This window comes from Coffea eugenioides, chromosome 2, assembly GCF_003713205.1.
Source record: "Coffea eugenioides isolate CCC68of chromosome 2, Ceug_1.0, whole genome shotgun sequence".
NCBI classification, from domain to species: Eukaryota; Viridiplantae; Streptophyta; class Magnoliopsida; order Gentianales; family Rubiaceae; genus Coffea; species Coffea eugenioides.
The window spans coordinates 68,285,085-68,301,754 of NC_040036.1; the positions used below are offsets into that span (position 1 = coordinate 68,285,085).

Sequence of the window (16,670 nt, forward strand, 5' to 3'; positions counted from 1 at the left end):
GTTCTTTCTTAGTTGCCTATAGCTTTATATGTGATTTCGTGATTGTGTATGCTTTTAATGTTGATTGGACTGAAAATTGTTGAGATAAAAAAAAAAATTCTGGGCCCTTATCTAACAAAAAGAAGGAGGAATTTCCTTCAACTTTCGGATGCGTATCACCTGTTTGACAAAATGCCCAAACAAAATTTGAAAAAAAAAGGACAAATGATCTACGTTTGTGCGTGTGAGGAAAGTGAAATCCCAGCAAGTACAATGCTTGCCGGAAGATAATCGTTAATTTTCCGGGTAGAAGGGAGACTTTTGAGAGATTTTGACGCGCGGGTTTTCTTTTTTGTACTTTTTCTGTTTGTATGAATTCGAGTTTTATTATGTGAAAGAAGCAGCAGCTGTCTGGAGTTCTCATCGATTGGGGAAGACGACCCAATTCCGGAAATCGCAATTCTAGTCCTTCAATTTTTATTTTGTAATTTATTCCCCAAAGTTTTAAGACTTTGTAATTTGACCCCGAAAACCTTGCTTTTATACCTTCTATTAGGTCCTAGGAGATTAGTTCAATTAGCTTTTTCATTTGTCAAGTTAAGTTGTAATTAATTTTATTTTCTTTTTTTAGAAGTGATGTAACCCATATGGGACATAGGAGCATTCCAATTTTGTAATGTTTTTCATTTTTATTTTCCTAATTAATTTTTATTTTGTCTCGTGAGATCGAGTGAGCCTTGAGCACGTTGTTTCATGGCTTTTCCAACGGAAAGCCTTGGAATTAATCATTTTATTTTATTTCACTCTTTATGTGTTATGTATAATTCTTATTTGTTTAGATAATTTGTGTTAATTAATTACATGTTATGTGTTTAGCAATAGATTAACTCATTTTAACCTTAAAATTAAGAGAATAAATTAAACTCGCAATCTGTTTTATTGAGGGTGGTGGGTGCTTGAGAGTAAAAGCTTGACCTTTCCCTTTCATAATTGTAGCTTCCTAATTCATTTCTGTAATTTTAAAAGACCTGGAGTTATATAGTTAAGGGTTTTAATTTGTGTTTCGAAAATAAAAATTACTCTTTTTGGGTGACTCAGTATATCTAAATTCTAACAAGTGGTGATTCCAAAATTTTCAAAAATCCTTTTTTTAGATTCTAGTGGGTTCAAATCCGTCGCTTTTGTCAAGTTCTATTGTAGGCTCTTTGTACTTTTCTTTTTATATTTTGGCAAAAACCCAATAACAACAAACTTCATTTTTTATTTTTATTATTATTTCTATTTTGAAAAAATGGGGTGCAACACTAATAGTAGCTATCCCTAACTTAATTTGTGCAGTGAGAATTAAAACAAATCTCAATATTTTCATGCATGAAGAGAGATATCTTTTGACGTAAAATTTTTCTTTAGCGTAAATAAATCGTTTGTTCTAACTAAATCAAAATGGCTATATAGCTTAACCTATTAAATAAGAAATACCGCCAAATCAAATTATATAGGGAAATATTATTTGCACTCGCTTGACTCCAGTTTCATCTTGATGAGATCATATTATTCTTGTTCTAATTTCTTTTCATATCCTATCTTGTGTTCACATGCAGGGAAGTTGGATACAATTGTCATACGCATCCAAAAGGTAAAAAAAAAAAAAAAAAAAACTTTTACTTCTCTTTTTCTAAATCTATATAACTATTTTTAATTAATTTTTTATATTCTTATTTCAATTTCAATTTTGCAAATTTTTTATTTCAATTGAGGTTCTATTGCATTATCTGGATACTAGATATTGTTATAATTTTGTTGAAATATACTACTCCCTCCATCCCATATATTTAGTTATGTTTGAGGATACATATTTTTTATGTATAATACATTCTACCAAAGAGTTTTTCCTTTTGTTTCACTTTTGCACTTAATTATGTGCTGGTCAAAGTAAAAAGTACAAAGCAATTCCATTATATTTGTCTTTATGCATCATTAATGAAAGGCATAAAGGAAATTTTAGAGTATAAAGTAGTTAGAAATGTCAAACATGACAAATATTTTGGGACAGCCAAAAAAAGAAAATATGGCACTTTCAATGGGGTAGGGGGAGTAAAAGTTTCACTCCCTCTATGGTGGCTATATGAGTTATTCTTAGTAGATTTTTTGAAGTATTAGTGTCCTATATATGAGACATTGTAGTTATACTCAGTTTTGGTTATCTTTGATGCTGGGGATTTATTTATTTATTTTGGTCTTGAAATTTGGAGTTTGCTTATATTACATTGTTAGATTGATCGTGAAATTTTGTAGAAAAAACAAACATATTAGTGACAATTTTAAATTAATTATTTTAATGTGTAATGGAATGATTAATTGGTTTTAGAATGTAAGAGAAAATCTAATAAAGTTAACTCATAAGCAAAGAGATGAAATTAGGGAGGGGGTAATATGGTCTCATCAAAATAAAATAGGATAGTGGGAGTGCAAATAATATATGAGGAATGTAAATAACATTACCCATTATATATTACATTAAGATTTTGACATTACTAGTTTGCCACTATTACCAACTATTCATTCCATCCTAAATTCATAATCATACACAAAAATACACCTAAATTTTTGCAAATGAGCACTAATGAATAATTTGTGAATTTCATTCAGAGTGCAAACTCATTCTCTTGATTTACAACTATTCACTAGCAATGTTTTACTCAAAACTTTCAATACTTACATCTGCTTATTAGAATTTTTTTGTTATCTTTTAAATCTTTAAGGGCCTTGTTTGGCGGACAAGTTTGTTTACTACAAGTTTTTTAAAAACTTTAGTTACAGTAATTTCAAAAAAAATTTTAAAGTTTTTAAACTATACACTTCAAAATATTCAAAAAAAAAAAAAACACACACTTCAAAAAGTTTGATTGTTAGATAAAAGGTAGTTTTCTTATTGCTAGTGGCATTAGCCTATTGTACCAAGGGGTTTGATCCCATTCCCAATGACACCGATTTTATCTTCTTTGGAAGAGGCTTAGTCAACATACATAATAATGATGGTGCCATCAATCAATATTTGTTTATATTTTGGGGATAGAATTCAATATTTTTTTAGGGTGCGTTTGGTTCAACAGAATTGGAATTGAATTGGAATTGAAATTCTATAGAATTAGAATTCTATGAATTGGAATTCCAAAACATTGAAATTCTTTTGTTTGGGAAATACATAGAATTGATATAGAATTCATTTGGAATTCCAAATTCTTTGTTTGGATGGGAGAAGAATTTATTAAGAATTAGAATTGTTTCCAACTAACATTTCCTTACATAAAAAAATTCTTCTTTTTTACTATATAATAATTTTTTAACATTTAGCTAATTGTTACTAAAGCTTTAAGGAAAAAGCCAATTAGTGCCTTTAATAATTTATTTTTTTTCTTGCATTTAACTAATTGTTACTAATGCTTTAGAGAAAAAAAAACAAATTAGTTCCTTTTCTACAAAAAAAAAAAAAAAATTGATCAGAAAGCCAGCAAATCAGCAATAAACAGCCAATCTAGCACTAATCAATATTCAGAGTGCCAATTTCTTATCGCACAGGTACAAATATACCAATATGATTGTGCTGGTAGTAAGATTTCCATAATAACCAAAAAGGACTGGGCAAGTACATGATCCAAACAACAGGCATCATTTGGTTTAGGTAGCTTTATACCTTGTGAAACTGAAAACCATGAACTGAGCCAATTCCAGTCTGGAGAGTGAACGTCAATGAGCAATACAAAGAGACCTCCTAATTCCTTTCCCACCTAATATGCTTCCAAACCCAAACACAAACCCACCCCCCCAAACAACAACAAAAAAAAAACCCACACCACTTCCCACCCAATGCACGGCATCCATCTGACCTTGTTTGGCCATGCTGAGATGCATAAAGAACAGTAGAATTTTAAAACTTCCACCCCCTGCATGCTAGTCAAAAGGCCCCTCTAATACCATCCAGGCTCTCTACTAAAGATACTCTGCCAAAAAAAGAAACAAACTTCTGATAAACAGCAGCAACATTGCTATGAATAGACAAAATATCCAATGTTCCATTCTTATAATCTCAAAAATCAGATAGAAAATAGCTGAAATACTCCCTAGAATCTTTCTATAATCTTGTTTTGATCCATTACATAAAAAACAAAGAACTCATCAGAATTTAAAAAGTCATGGATACACGATGGAGTAGTAACAACTTCTACTTTCTCTACTTGGGCGTCCAGCAATCAGCTCAACTTCTTCTACAAAAACAACTTCAACTGAAGCTTACCAAAAAAAAAAAAAAATCAATTACCAATGTGCATCAATAGCCAATCCTTTTTTAAGTCATCTCCGAGACCAGAAAAAGTGTCATACTTTGTCCTGTCATTCATAAGTAAGTCAATACCCTTCAACAATTGAAATCTATCCAATTCAATTTTAGATAACTCATCTTCCACCATTTTTGTTGTAACTTTTGAGCATTCTGAATTTAAGTACTTATCCAGTGAATCTGCCATTCGTCCCAACACTTTGTAAAGTACTTGAGAGCTCGTTAGTTTTCTCTTTGTGCCACGATCATTTGTTGAAGATGAAGCTTTTGATTTTGACCGTTGTCGAGCTAGCAGTGCATTCATAACTTCATCTTCTAAAGATCGTGAATCAGTCTCAAATGATTCCTCTACATTAGCAGACTCTTCAACTTCAGTTTCAACATTAGCCTCAAAAACAGTTTGGGCACCCTCTCCATTTGCACGATCTTGTGAAAACAGTGTACAGATATCCTCCCAATTTTCGACCACAATTTTTGAATGAGATAATTTTTCTGCCTGTAATGTGAATGTAGATCCTATAAATTATCTCTTGAATATTCAATCTACAAAGAACCATGAACAATGTATTACAAAGCCACAAACAAAAGGGGGAAAAAAACTGGATACTAGTAGTGTTTTTTTTTATGTCAAATTCAGGAAATGTTATGTAAATACAGCATCAGGAGCAAGCTTAAAAGTTCAAATACAGAGGCAAATAACTACTTTAATCATTCAGAGCCCCCTGTATGCAGAATGTCTGTAAATAATGCAATCCAGGATCAGAATCATCAGAATCCCAAAACACTCACTTTTTGCAATTGAAAGCAAGAGAAGCCTTCGCAAGCTTCTGTTTCTACCGTGAGAGTAAGCGGTAAGCCACTCACTCAATCCTCATCAACTCATCCTTCAAAAAGCCTCTACTATTCCATTTGCTATTATTATTATTTAATTAATTTCACGAATATTAGGGGAGCAAATGCGATTCATAAGTAGCAGCAGTAAATTTATTTTTTCTTTAAATAAAAAAACAAATATCGATCATAATCCAAATCCCACAACACAATTCAAATCGTCGGATGTCCAGAACCATCATGTGACTCTGTCTGCTCACCAGCCGCCGAAAACTGACTCTTAAAACATATCCAATCCTCTTACTTCACTCACCCTGTTGCCCCTGAAAATCCCCTAAGATGTCCAATTCCCTATTAATTAACCAAACTCTCTTGAAGAAAGACATCAAATCACTCTCTTGTACAAAGATTTTGCCAGTCAAAGAAATTCAGAATTCAATATTCAATGCTGCAAAGTTAAAAATCGAAGGCAAAGGAGAGCTTTTAGTTGTTACCTTCCGGACTGAAGAACCCAGTTCGGAGCAGTCTTGCGATTGCTGAAGTGATGGGTAGATGCGTGGCAGAGCGATGCCGGAGACGGTGGTGGAAGAGACAAAATGTTAGGGTGGCGGTGAAGGGGATGACGCACAGAAGAAGCACTTGCAGTTGAGGAAAAGTGACTAATTAGATCGCGAGAGAGGGCTGCTCACATAGTTGACCCGATTTTAATTTTTTACCCATTAGGATCCGCGTACTAACCCGAATAGAAGGTGAAATTATGGAATTGGAATTGTAATTCTTAGGTCTTACCAAAGAATTGAATTTGTGGAATTGATGGCTCGTAGAATTCAAATTGAATTCTAATTCTCTGGCATTGCCGGTGTCCAAACTGAAGAATTGGAATTGGGACCCCAATTCCAATTCTAAACCCCAATTCTATGGGGAACCAAACGAACCCTTAGTGTATTCATATTTTAGGCTTATATATTGAATTTATCATTATAAACTTTGTTCAATGCTCTAAAACATAATAGCTTCCCTATGGAATGCAAAGAACGGGTTGTAGCTACCACGACTGGATATCAAACAACAAAGGCCTTCTATCATTCTGCTTCATTCAGAGCTGCAAGTTAAGCTGCTATAAGTTTACCTTCCATGGTAAAATGAGCAACGAAAAAGATTCCATTTAAGAACTTCTCTTTCCCGTTATGTAGGCCTGATACCTCGTTTTCAAAAAAAAAAAAAAAAGGATTTGTAATTTGATTTAAATCAGTTAAAGTCCAATTTTCTTATAATTGACTTTTTCATATATTTCATTTGGTATCCTTCTTTAGAAAGGCGATCACTAAAGTACAATTTAAAAAGATCGAATTCCCGATCCATGGAAATAGAATGAGTACATTAACATTTTTATAATTTGAACGGAAAAAATCAATGGAGGTAGAGCTTCAGTTCCTCTCAATTCCATCCATCAAGATTTAAAAGAAAATAATATCACTGGAATGGACTAGGGGCAGGTACATTGGAATTTTGATGCAGCTGTCTAATTGTTATACTTTTTACATAATGTGATGTACTGTTGTTACATTCACAAATTATGTTGTATGTATTTATTTGGAAGAATTGTGAGGAGAGGGATGAGTTGAGTGGTATTGGAAAAGAATATAAGTGAAAAGTGTCGAGTTCAAAACATACCACTTACGCCAAAAAAAAAAAACTGGAAGAATTGAAAATAAACAAGTGGGAGGTATCTAAAATTTTGGAAACTCTAAGCCCATAAAATAGTTTTGATGGACCCAAATTGATAATCAATCACAAACCCATAGAAAAATATTCAAGATAAATGATCAAACAGGCAAGGGAAATTTTTTTTTTAATCAAGCAAGACTCTTGACTACACACAATGAAAAGTACGACGGAAATTACTACTTACAAAAAGTCAAAACACAAATAGAGATGCCACTGATTTGTACTACTTCAACTCATGTATTGCGACTCTCAGCCCTTACACACACACACACATATATCATGACCTGACTACGAGTAGTACTAGTACAACTTGGAATTGAATTCTACTTGGCCCCACCATATTAACCAAACAAAATTCCTAATACTAGTAACCAATTGCACTAGATTGGTTTAAAATTTCCTACATAGCTTTTTTTAAAACAAGTTCCTCTAATTTAGACATATTCAACATCTTTTTTAACTTGACAAAAGTTTCCGTCTTCAATGCCTTAGTGAAAATGTCAGCCACTTGCTTTTCAGTTCTGCAATAATCAATTTCAATCTCCCTCCCTTGAACCAACTCACGTATGAAGTAAAATTTAATATCAATATGTTTGCTACGCCCATGGAGTACTGGATTCTTGGATAATTCAATCGTTGACTTACTATCACAATAAATTTTCGTAAGATCAATCTGCTTGCGTTGTAAAACACCAAATATGCGATGCAACCACAAAACTTGAGTAGCACTATTAACCGCTGTAATATACTCCGCTTTTTGCAGTAGACAATGCAATCACGTGCTACTTCTTAGAACTCCAAGAAAATACTTCTGAACCAATGAAAAATGCATAACCTAATGTACCCATCTTTTCAACTGTATCACCTATCCAATCACTATCTGTGTAGGCAAATAACTCAATTGGATCATTTCTTAAATAAAAATGTCATCACTGTGAGTACATTTGACTGACGGAAATTTTAACCGCCTGCAGCAAATATGAAATTTTTAACCGCCTGCATCAAATATGAAATGACGTAAATAACTCAAAATCCTTTTAACCGCCTGCAAATGTGACTGACGTAAATTTTTCATGAACTTGCTAATCAAACCAATAGCAAAATTGATATCTGGTCTCGTAGGCATCAAATATCTCAAATTCACTATCAAACTTTTAAAGTAGTTGTGCTCATATAGACACCTCTGAAAATCATGAGCCAGAAATTTAAATCAATTCAGGTATACCAGGCTCTCGGGGCTCGTTTCAATCCATATAAAAGCTCTCTTTAATCTATACACTTTATTTTTTTGACCTCTTCTAATATATACTGCAACCAGCTCTACATATGCTTCTTTATTAAGAACACCATTTACAAAAGTTGACTTGATATCCATTTGATAAATTCTCTTGTTATTTTGGATAGTTAAAAAAATTATCATATAGACTGTGTCAAACCTGGCAACGGGTGCAAATATTTCAAAATAGTCAATCCCAAGTTTCTGCTTGTATCCCTTTACCACTAATTTCACCTTGTATCTATCAACTTTTTCACTGAATTTAAATTTTGTCTTGTATACCTACTTCACTCCAATGAAATTTTTTATTAGTTGGAAGAGAAGTATGCTCCTAGGTGCTATTCTTCTCTATTGCACGAATTTCTTCCTCCATTGCTTTCACCCAACGATCATTACCAGCTGCTCCTCATACACAATAGGGTCACAATCTACAAACAAAAGCTAAATTAATAATATTTTTGTCAGAAAAAACATCATCCACTATAATAATATAATCCTGAAGATGAGTTGGCATCTGTCGCTGACGCTATGGACATCCAGTTAACCCAGTCTGTGGATCCTGAGTAACTGATGATGGCTGACTATAATAATTATCCTCATTTTGCTGATAATTTAGAGTCACCTCTACTATTTTAGGATTTTCAGTAGACCAATCCCAAACACCTCTTTCATCAAAGGTCATATCTCTACTCATTATCACTTTCTCTGTCACAAGATTATACAATCTCTAAATTTGAAAAACTTCACTATAACCAATAAATATACACTTCTCACCCTTATCATCAAGTTTTTTTCTTAACCGAACAGGAATATGGGAATAGGTAATGCACCTAAAAACTTTGAGATGCCCAATAAATGGTCTTCTACCACTCCAAATTTTTTCAAAAGTTTTTTCAGGAACACTTCTAATGAGACACCTGTTCAACAAATAAATTGCAGAGAAAATTGTCACCGTCTAAAAAGATTTTGGCATATTTTTTAATTTTAACATACAGCTTACCATATCCATAACTGCCCTATTCTTCCTCTCTGTCACTCCATTTTATTGTGGAGTGTACCTAGTAGTCAACTGATACTATATTTCATTTTTCTTAAGAAAATAATCACAAATCAAACATTTCTGACCCCTATTCGTTCTCAAAATTTTAATCTGACAGCCATTTTGTCTCTCAACAAAAATTTTAAAAGTGTCACAAGTATCGAATTTTTGCTTCAAAAAATTCACCAAGGCTTTTTTACTAAAGTTATCAATAAAGGTACCTGTAACCGCCATTAGAAGGAACTTTCATAGTGCATAAATTTGAATAAATAATTTCTAATGGCATTCCGACCCTCCATGATTTATCAGTTTGAAAAACATCAGCATCCCTGTGTTGCTTTTTCAAAATACACATATTACAGATTCTACCAAAATTTCTAATACTGGGCAGCCCACCAACCATTCTTTTACTGGCCAAAAAACTCAAATTATCAAAATTCAAATCATCAAATCACATATACCATAACCAAGTACTGTCATCTATCATCATACTCAAATAGAAAAAATTGGCAGTACTCAAATTCAATGTAAATAAGTGATTTGAAATCATTGACACACTAGCAATCATTCCAACATTTTTATAAATAATGGTACCAATATAATTAGAGATACGAATATTATATTTTTTCGCAAACAACTGTCGCATACTCAACAAATTATGATGCAGCCCAAGAACATAGAAAACATCAGAAATAAAATCAGTAAATCCACATCTGTCATCAGGTTAATGAAAAATTTTTTTCTTGCCAAATATTGATAAAACAGTGTTATTTTCAAATTTAATTTCACCCCGGATAGATTCATCAAATTCAATAAATAATTCTTTTTTGTCAAACATATGATTACTGCAACCCGTATCCAAGCACTACTTATTTTTATTAACCACATCAATAGCATTATAGGCTAATAATAAAGTCTCAAAATTTTTATTATTATCCTGCACTAGATTGTCAGCAATATTAGGCTGAAAATTCCTTTCTACATTTTTTTCAAATCTACATTCAAATTGTCTATGACTCAATTTTCACAAATATAACTATAAATTCTCTGTTCAAAATTATTCTGAAAATTATTTTGATTAAAATTATTTTCTCTACCAAAATTACAATTTCTGCCTCCATCAGGACCACCTCTAAAATTAAAATTATTACCTCTATCACATCCAGGATTTGATCTGACGACCCTACCTTCTCCTAGGGCCTACCCTAGAAGTTAGCGGATCGCCTGCCTGGCTCTCGCCAGGACTCACTCACTTGCATTAACTTCAGAGATAACATTATCATTGAACAACTAAACATTCACTCTTAAGTACCACTCCAATCAGCTTGAAACATAGATTTGTCCACTAAAAGAAACAAAATACACGTTCTAAACATCCATTCTTAATATTACATCAACTCAAAACAGAAGATTCAACCATCTTAAAATACAAAAGAAAACGTGACTCCAATATATACACATAGTGATGAAATTTCCCAAAACAACTTTCCAATTCCATCCAATCACTTTTCAATCTCCAACTCCTGTAAGGAAAACAGAGCTAAAAGGGTGAGCTTACGCCCGTGAGGTTTCCATGCAAGCAACAATCAATAAGCACTTAAATCAGTACAATTAAGCAAGTAGTGCACATTTCATTGTACAATCACTTTCATTAAGCAATTGAGGAAACACATCACCAAACAATCACTTTTAAAAGGATACGGTGCTCGCATTAGAGCCACTTCAATGCACTACACGCTCCACCGAACTCTTCCTTATAACCTCCAAAATAATAAACACTTCTCTCACTTGGATGGCCATATCAATATCAGTAATCTGCTACTCCGTGGTAATACTCGAGCATATCGAAACACTTACCCAAAGCTACCGTCCTACCCGACCAAGCCCTTTGCTGGCTCGAATAGTCCGTTGAACAGAGGGTTTTGGGGCCCAGTTCAGCCGGTGTGACAAAGTACACACACGGCTTACAGTCATGCACACTTACAAGATCACTTGATCAATTATCAACCTTCAATCTCAACTAAGCCAAGTGCGATAAAGTACATCCTCGACTTAGAAGACGAGGGACAATTGAGATACACTTTCCAATGAATCACTTAGCAATATATCATAATAAACACATTTGTCACATATTCATAATAAGCACATTTTGTCACATATTCATAATAAGTACACATAAAAAGTTAACACATAATTCGAAAAACACTCACCAAAGATTCAAATGACTACTCTTGAGTCTCAAATTGGTTTCCTGGTTCACGGCTACTTCCTGGTACAAGTTAATAATTTTAAAGTGAATATTCATTTTATATACAACCACTCATCTTACATAATTTAAGGTTTAAGTAACTAAAACCCAAGTTCCTAAGCTTATAAAACGAATCACCAAAATCTACCAACCTTCCTTACGTTTGTCTTCAAGATTATTAAGTTTGGTAGCTTTAAAACAAGGTTAATGTACATATACACCAAATTTTAATATCATATAAAACACTTGAGCTAAGATTAACTCATTTCCAATCTAATGTGCAAGGATTAAGACAAGCAAACGTTTCATTTCTTCCGTCTAGGCTAAAACAGATTCTAGTTTGACCTTAAAGTACAAATATAATATATTCAATATTCATTTATCATTTTATTTTGAAACTCATTGACTTTATTGTTTTAATCAAGAATTATACCTGTTTTCCCAAGTTAATAATTTATAAGATATTTGTTTTAGGATTAAATCATTTTCCACTCAAGATTCTAAGATTACGGTTTAGGAGTACTTCATTGGTCCCCTTTTTAATTAATTAAACTCTAGGTTATTTGTAAGTTAAATTTTATTCCACTACACCAGTCCCTCAAATTTTATAGTCTTTAAAATATTTGTGAAGACACTATTAAGTAATTAGAAGCCAATTTAGGTACATAATTATCATGAGTTTTCCTCTCATTTGCTTTAGTTTAACTCTACTTGTGGAGCTGTATATAGCCATTAAATCTCAGGGTAACCGTAGCTATCATTTATGAAAGCTTACAAAGTTGGAAATTAGAGGAAATGCTGGTTCAAAGTTGGTTCCTCACGGCCATTATCAAAGCAAAGTGCATCCGGGAACAAAAGGAAAGCAACAAGAAAGGCAGTTTTGCCACCCTCTGATGTTTTGATCACAACTGGAGTTACGCTTATCGGATTGAGGCGAATTTTATAGCGTTTCGAAGCTAAGACATAGACCTACATTTCTTCTGAAGACATCAACATCCAGTTATCGCGTTTTCAAGGCCAAAAAGGGATGGTCAGAAGCACAATCTGTTTCATTTTCTCGGTCAGCAACCAAAACTAGTAACGTTACTTTAAGATTTCGACGAAAACTCTATTCTTTCACTTGCTTAAAGCTCTAAATATTTAAAGTACATTCAGTCCAGCATATACCAAGGCAAATAACATCTAGTTTCAACAAATTATTCAACCCAAAAGCTCCGCACAACAATCTGTCATCAACTAATTACAATTTGCAGCAGTAGTTTAACATGTGGTGTTTTCTCATAATTTTCTTTTCAGTTTCATGCTCCAACTAGACATGCAGGGGATGATCATTCAACTACAGACCATCTTAAGCAAAACATAGAAATTTATAGCCAAAAATCCAAGAGAAAAGCTGAACCAAGATTTATATCCTCTCTCGGCTATAAAGCTGGTTCGTAGCAGCAAGTAATGCCTAAAGACGAGTTTCTTCTACTAGATCCCTCCATTTTATGCTCAAACCTCTCATGCATGAAGAAATAAAGATGTTATACAACATATTACAGATTAACACAGAATTTTAGAGTCATTATTCACCAAAGACAGCTGAAACTTTTCCATTTCCCCCCCACTTGGATGAAGCTGGAAAAATTCCAGCAAGGATCTTCCATCGGTCCTCCAAATTTCCAACTTTTTCCAAATTTCTTCAACTAAACTTCTTATAATACCTGAGATAACCATATTACATGCTTTTCTTATATTATATTTTCCATTTTTACACTGCTAATGAGCTGAAATTCATGTAATTAACTCCCGGTTGCTACAACTTCAGTCGAGCAACAATTTTAATCCTAACCAGAACTTTTCTTTAGTCAAAACTCATTTTCCCTTGCTAAAACTTAACATGCAACTTATATATTCGTTTATACTCAATAAATAAGGGATGATTACCGAAAATCTTACCTCTTTCCTTTAAGATTTCAACAGTTGCAAACTGGTCCAGATTTCTTAGCTTCGGTTCCTCAAGGTTTGCACCAGCCCTCCCTTTTCTCACAATTGCAGCTGATAAGTGAAGAAACTAACAGAGTTCCTCTTCCTATCTGTCACTTTAGCTCTCAGTTTTTTAGTGTTTGGAAAAGAAAAGAGTTGTTGGTCAGTTCCATTTCCTCACTCGGTGGCAGCTTCTCTTAATTTCCTCTCGGTTCTTATTCTGGAAAGTCGTTCAGCTCTTAGTTGCATGGTGATTAGATCAAATACTAGGGTTATAAGGGTCTTTTGGCTTTGGTTTATTTACTAGTTAAGGAGTTGTAGTTTTTATTACCTTCTTGTATTACCTCAAACTTTATTTGTTCAAATTTGTATATCCCTTTAAGAATTTTTTCTTACATTAACTTAGGATATTTCCATGCTCCTAATTTATAAGAAATCAATTAGACATTTAATTTAATCAATTTTATGGTATATGCAATGTTTTTAGTAACACAAGAAAATAAGATAAATTCAAAATATATATAATTTCTCGAGTTCTCACATTTGATGTACCTCCTTTGTCTCTATTATTGTTACCACGACTGCCTCTGTTATTGTAGTCACCTCTATTATTGTAGCTTGGGTTTCTCTGACTGGATTCACCTTGTTCCTTGACATCACTGTTACTTACACCTCTATTATTGTAGCTTGGATTTCTCTGACTGGATTCACCTTGTTCCTTGACATCGCTGTTACTTCTCAAATTTAATTGCGTCTGCAGTGCCTTCTCTACTGTATCTTTTTCCGGAGTATCTTCCAACTTTCCAATAATTCTTTGTTCATGTAGAATTAATAATCCATGCAAATCTTCAAGACTCAAATGCTCCAAATCTTTTGTTTGTTGGATAATAGCAATCACATGATCAAATTTTATGGGTGGGGTATTGAGAATTTTCTCAACAAATGTTCTGTCAGGAAAGCCATACTGATTGAGTTTCATCTTGTTTTTAATATCTCACAAATGTGAAAAATATGAAGAAATATGATTCAATAGATTCCGACTTCTCCATCGTAACAAGTTCAAATTTTCACTTCAATATCATCAAATTATTTCGCAAGACCCTTTCAATTCCTTTGTATGTTTTATCCAATATAATCCAAACCTCGTTTGCCATATTAGCCGTAACAATTTTTTCAAAAATTGATATGTCAATTGCCTGATGAATCTGTGACAAAGCTAAGTTATCTTTCGCCTTATCATCCTCATTAACATCCTGAGCAAGTGTAGATTCAATATGTCGATGTAATTTACATGTCTTAAGATGAGTTATTAACTCAATCTGTGGATCTTGAGTAACTGATGATGGCTGAATATAATAATTATCCTCATTCTGCTGATAATTTAGAGTCACCTCTACTATTTTAGGATTTTCAGTAGACCAGTCCCAAACACCTCTTTCATCGAAGGTCACATCTCTACTCATTATCACTTTCTCTGTCACAAGATTATACAACCTCTAAATTTGAAAATTTTCACTATAACCAATAAATATACACTTCTCTCCCTTATCATCAAGTTTTTTTCTTAACCGAACAGGAATATGGGAATAGGCAATGCACCTAGAAACTTTGAGATGCCCAATAAACGGTCTTCTACCACTCCAAATTTTTTCAAAAGTTTTTTCAGGAACACTTCTAATGGGACCCCTGTTCAACAAGGAAATTGCACAGAAAATTGTCTCTGTCCAAAAAGATTTTGGCATACTTTTTAATTTTAACATACAGATTACCATATCCATAACTGTCTTATTCTTCCTCTCCGTCACTCAATTTTATTGTGGAGTATAGCTAGTAGTCAACTGATGCTATATTTCATTTTTCTTGGGAAAATAAACACAAATCAAATATTTCTGACCCCTATCTGTTCTCAAAATTTTAATCTGACAGCCATTTTGTCTCTCAACAAAAATTTTAAAAGTGTCACAAGTATCGAATTTTTGCTTCAAAAAATTCACCAAGGCTTTTCTATTAAAATTATCAATAAAGGTACCTGTAACCACCATTAGTTGGAACTTTCATAGTGCATAAATGCGAATAAATAATTTCTAATGGCATTCCGACCCTCCATGATATATCAGTTTGAAAAACATAAGTATCCCTGTGTTGCTTTTTCAAAATACACATATCACAGATTCTACCAAAATTTTTAATACTGGGCAGCCCACCAACCATTCTTTTACTGGACAAAAAACTCAAATTATCAAAATTCAAATCATCAAATTGCATATACCATAACCAAGTACTGTTATCTATCATCATACTCAAATAGAAAAAAATTGGCAGTACTCAAATTCAATGTAAATAAGTGATTTGAAGTCATTGACGAACTAGCAATCATTCGAACATTTTTATAAAAAATGGTACAAATATAATTAGAGATACGAATATTATACTTTTTCGCAAACAACTGTCTCATACTCAACAAATTATGATGCAGCCCAAGAACGTAGAAAACATCGGAAATAAAATCAGTAAATCCACATCTATCATCAGGTTAATGGAAATTTTTTTCTTGCCAAATATTGATAAAACAGTGTTATTTTCAAATTTAATTTCACCTCGGATAGATTCATCAAATTCAATAAATAATTCTTTTTTGTCAGACATATGATTACTGCAACCTGTATCCAAGCACTACTTATTTTTATTAACCACATCAATAGCATTACAGGCTAATAATAAAGTCTCAAATTTTTTATTATTATCCTGCACTAGATTGTCAGCAATATTAGGCTGAAAATTCCTTTCTACATTTTTTTTCAAATCTACATTCAAATTGTCTATGACCCAATTTTCGTAAATATAACATTAAATTCTCTGTTCAAAATTATTCTGAAAATTATTTTGATTAAAATTACTTTCTCTACCAAAATTACCATTGTTGCCTCTATCAGGATCACCTCTGAAATTAAAATTATTACCTCTATCACATCCAGGATTTGATGTACCTCCTTTGTCTCTATTATTGTTACCACGACTACCACTGTTATTGCAGTCACCTCTATTATTGTAGTTTGGGTTTCTCTGATTGGATTCACCTTGTTCCTTGACATCGCCGTTGCTTCTCAAAATTAATTGCGTCTGCACTGCCTTCTCTACTGTATCTTTTTTCGGAGTATCTTCCAACTTTCCAATAATTCTTTGTTCATGTAGAATTAATAATCCATGCAAATCTTCAATACTCAAATGCTCCAAATCTTTTGTTTGTTGGATAATAGCTATCACA

The 16,670-nt window shown here is 32.9% G+C and overlaps 1 long non-coding RNA gene across 1 annotated transcript; it reads right to left on the reverse strand.

Annotated features, from left to right (window-relative positions):
* Window positions 1-10,514: 10,514 nt before the first annotated feature.
* On the reverse strand, window positions 10,515-11,459 carry LOC113760598. Its single transcript, XR_003467079.1, has 2 exons — window positions 11,400-11,459; window positions 10,515-10,712 (listed from the first exon to the last, which is right to left on the reverse strand). It is a non-coding gene; the product is annotated as an uncharacterized LOC113760598 (long non-coding RNA).
* Between the last annotated feature and the right edge of the window lie 5,211 nt (window positions 11,460-16,670).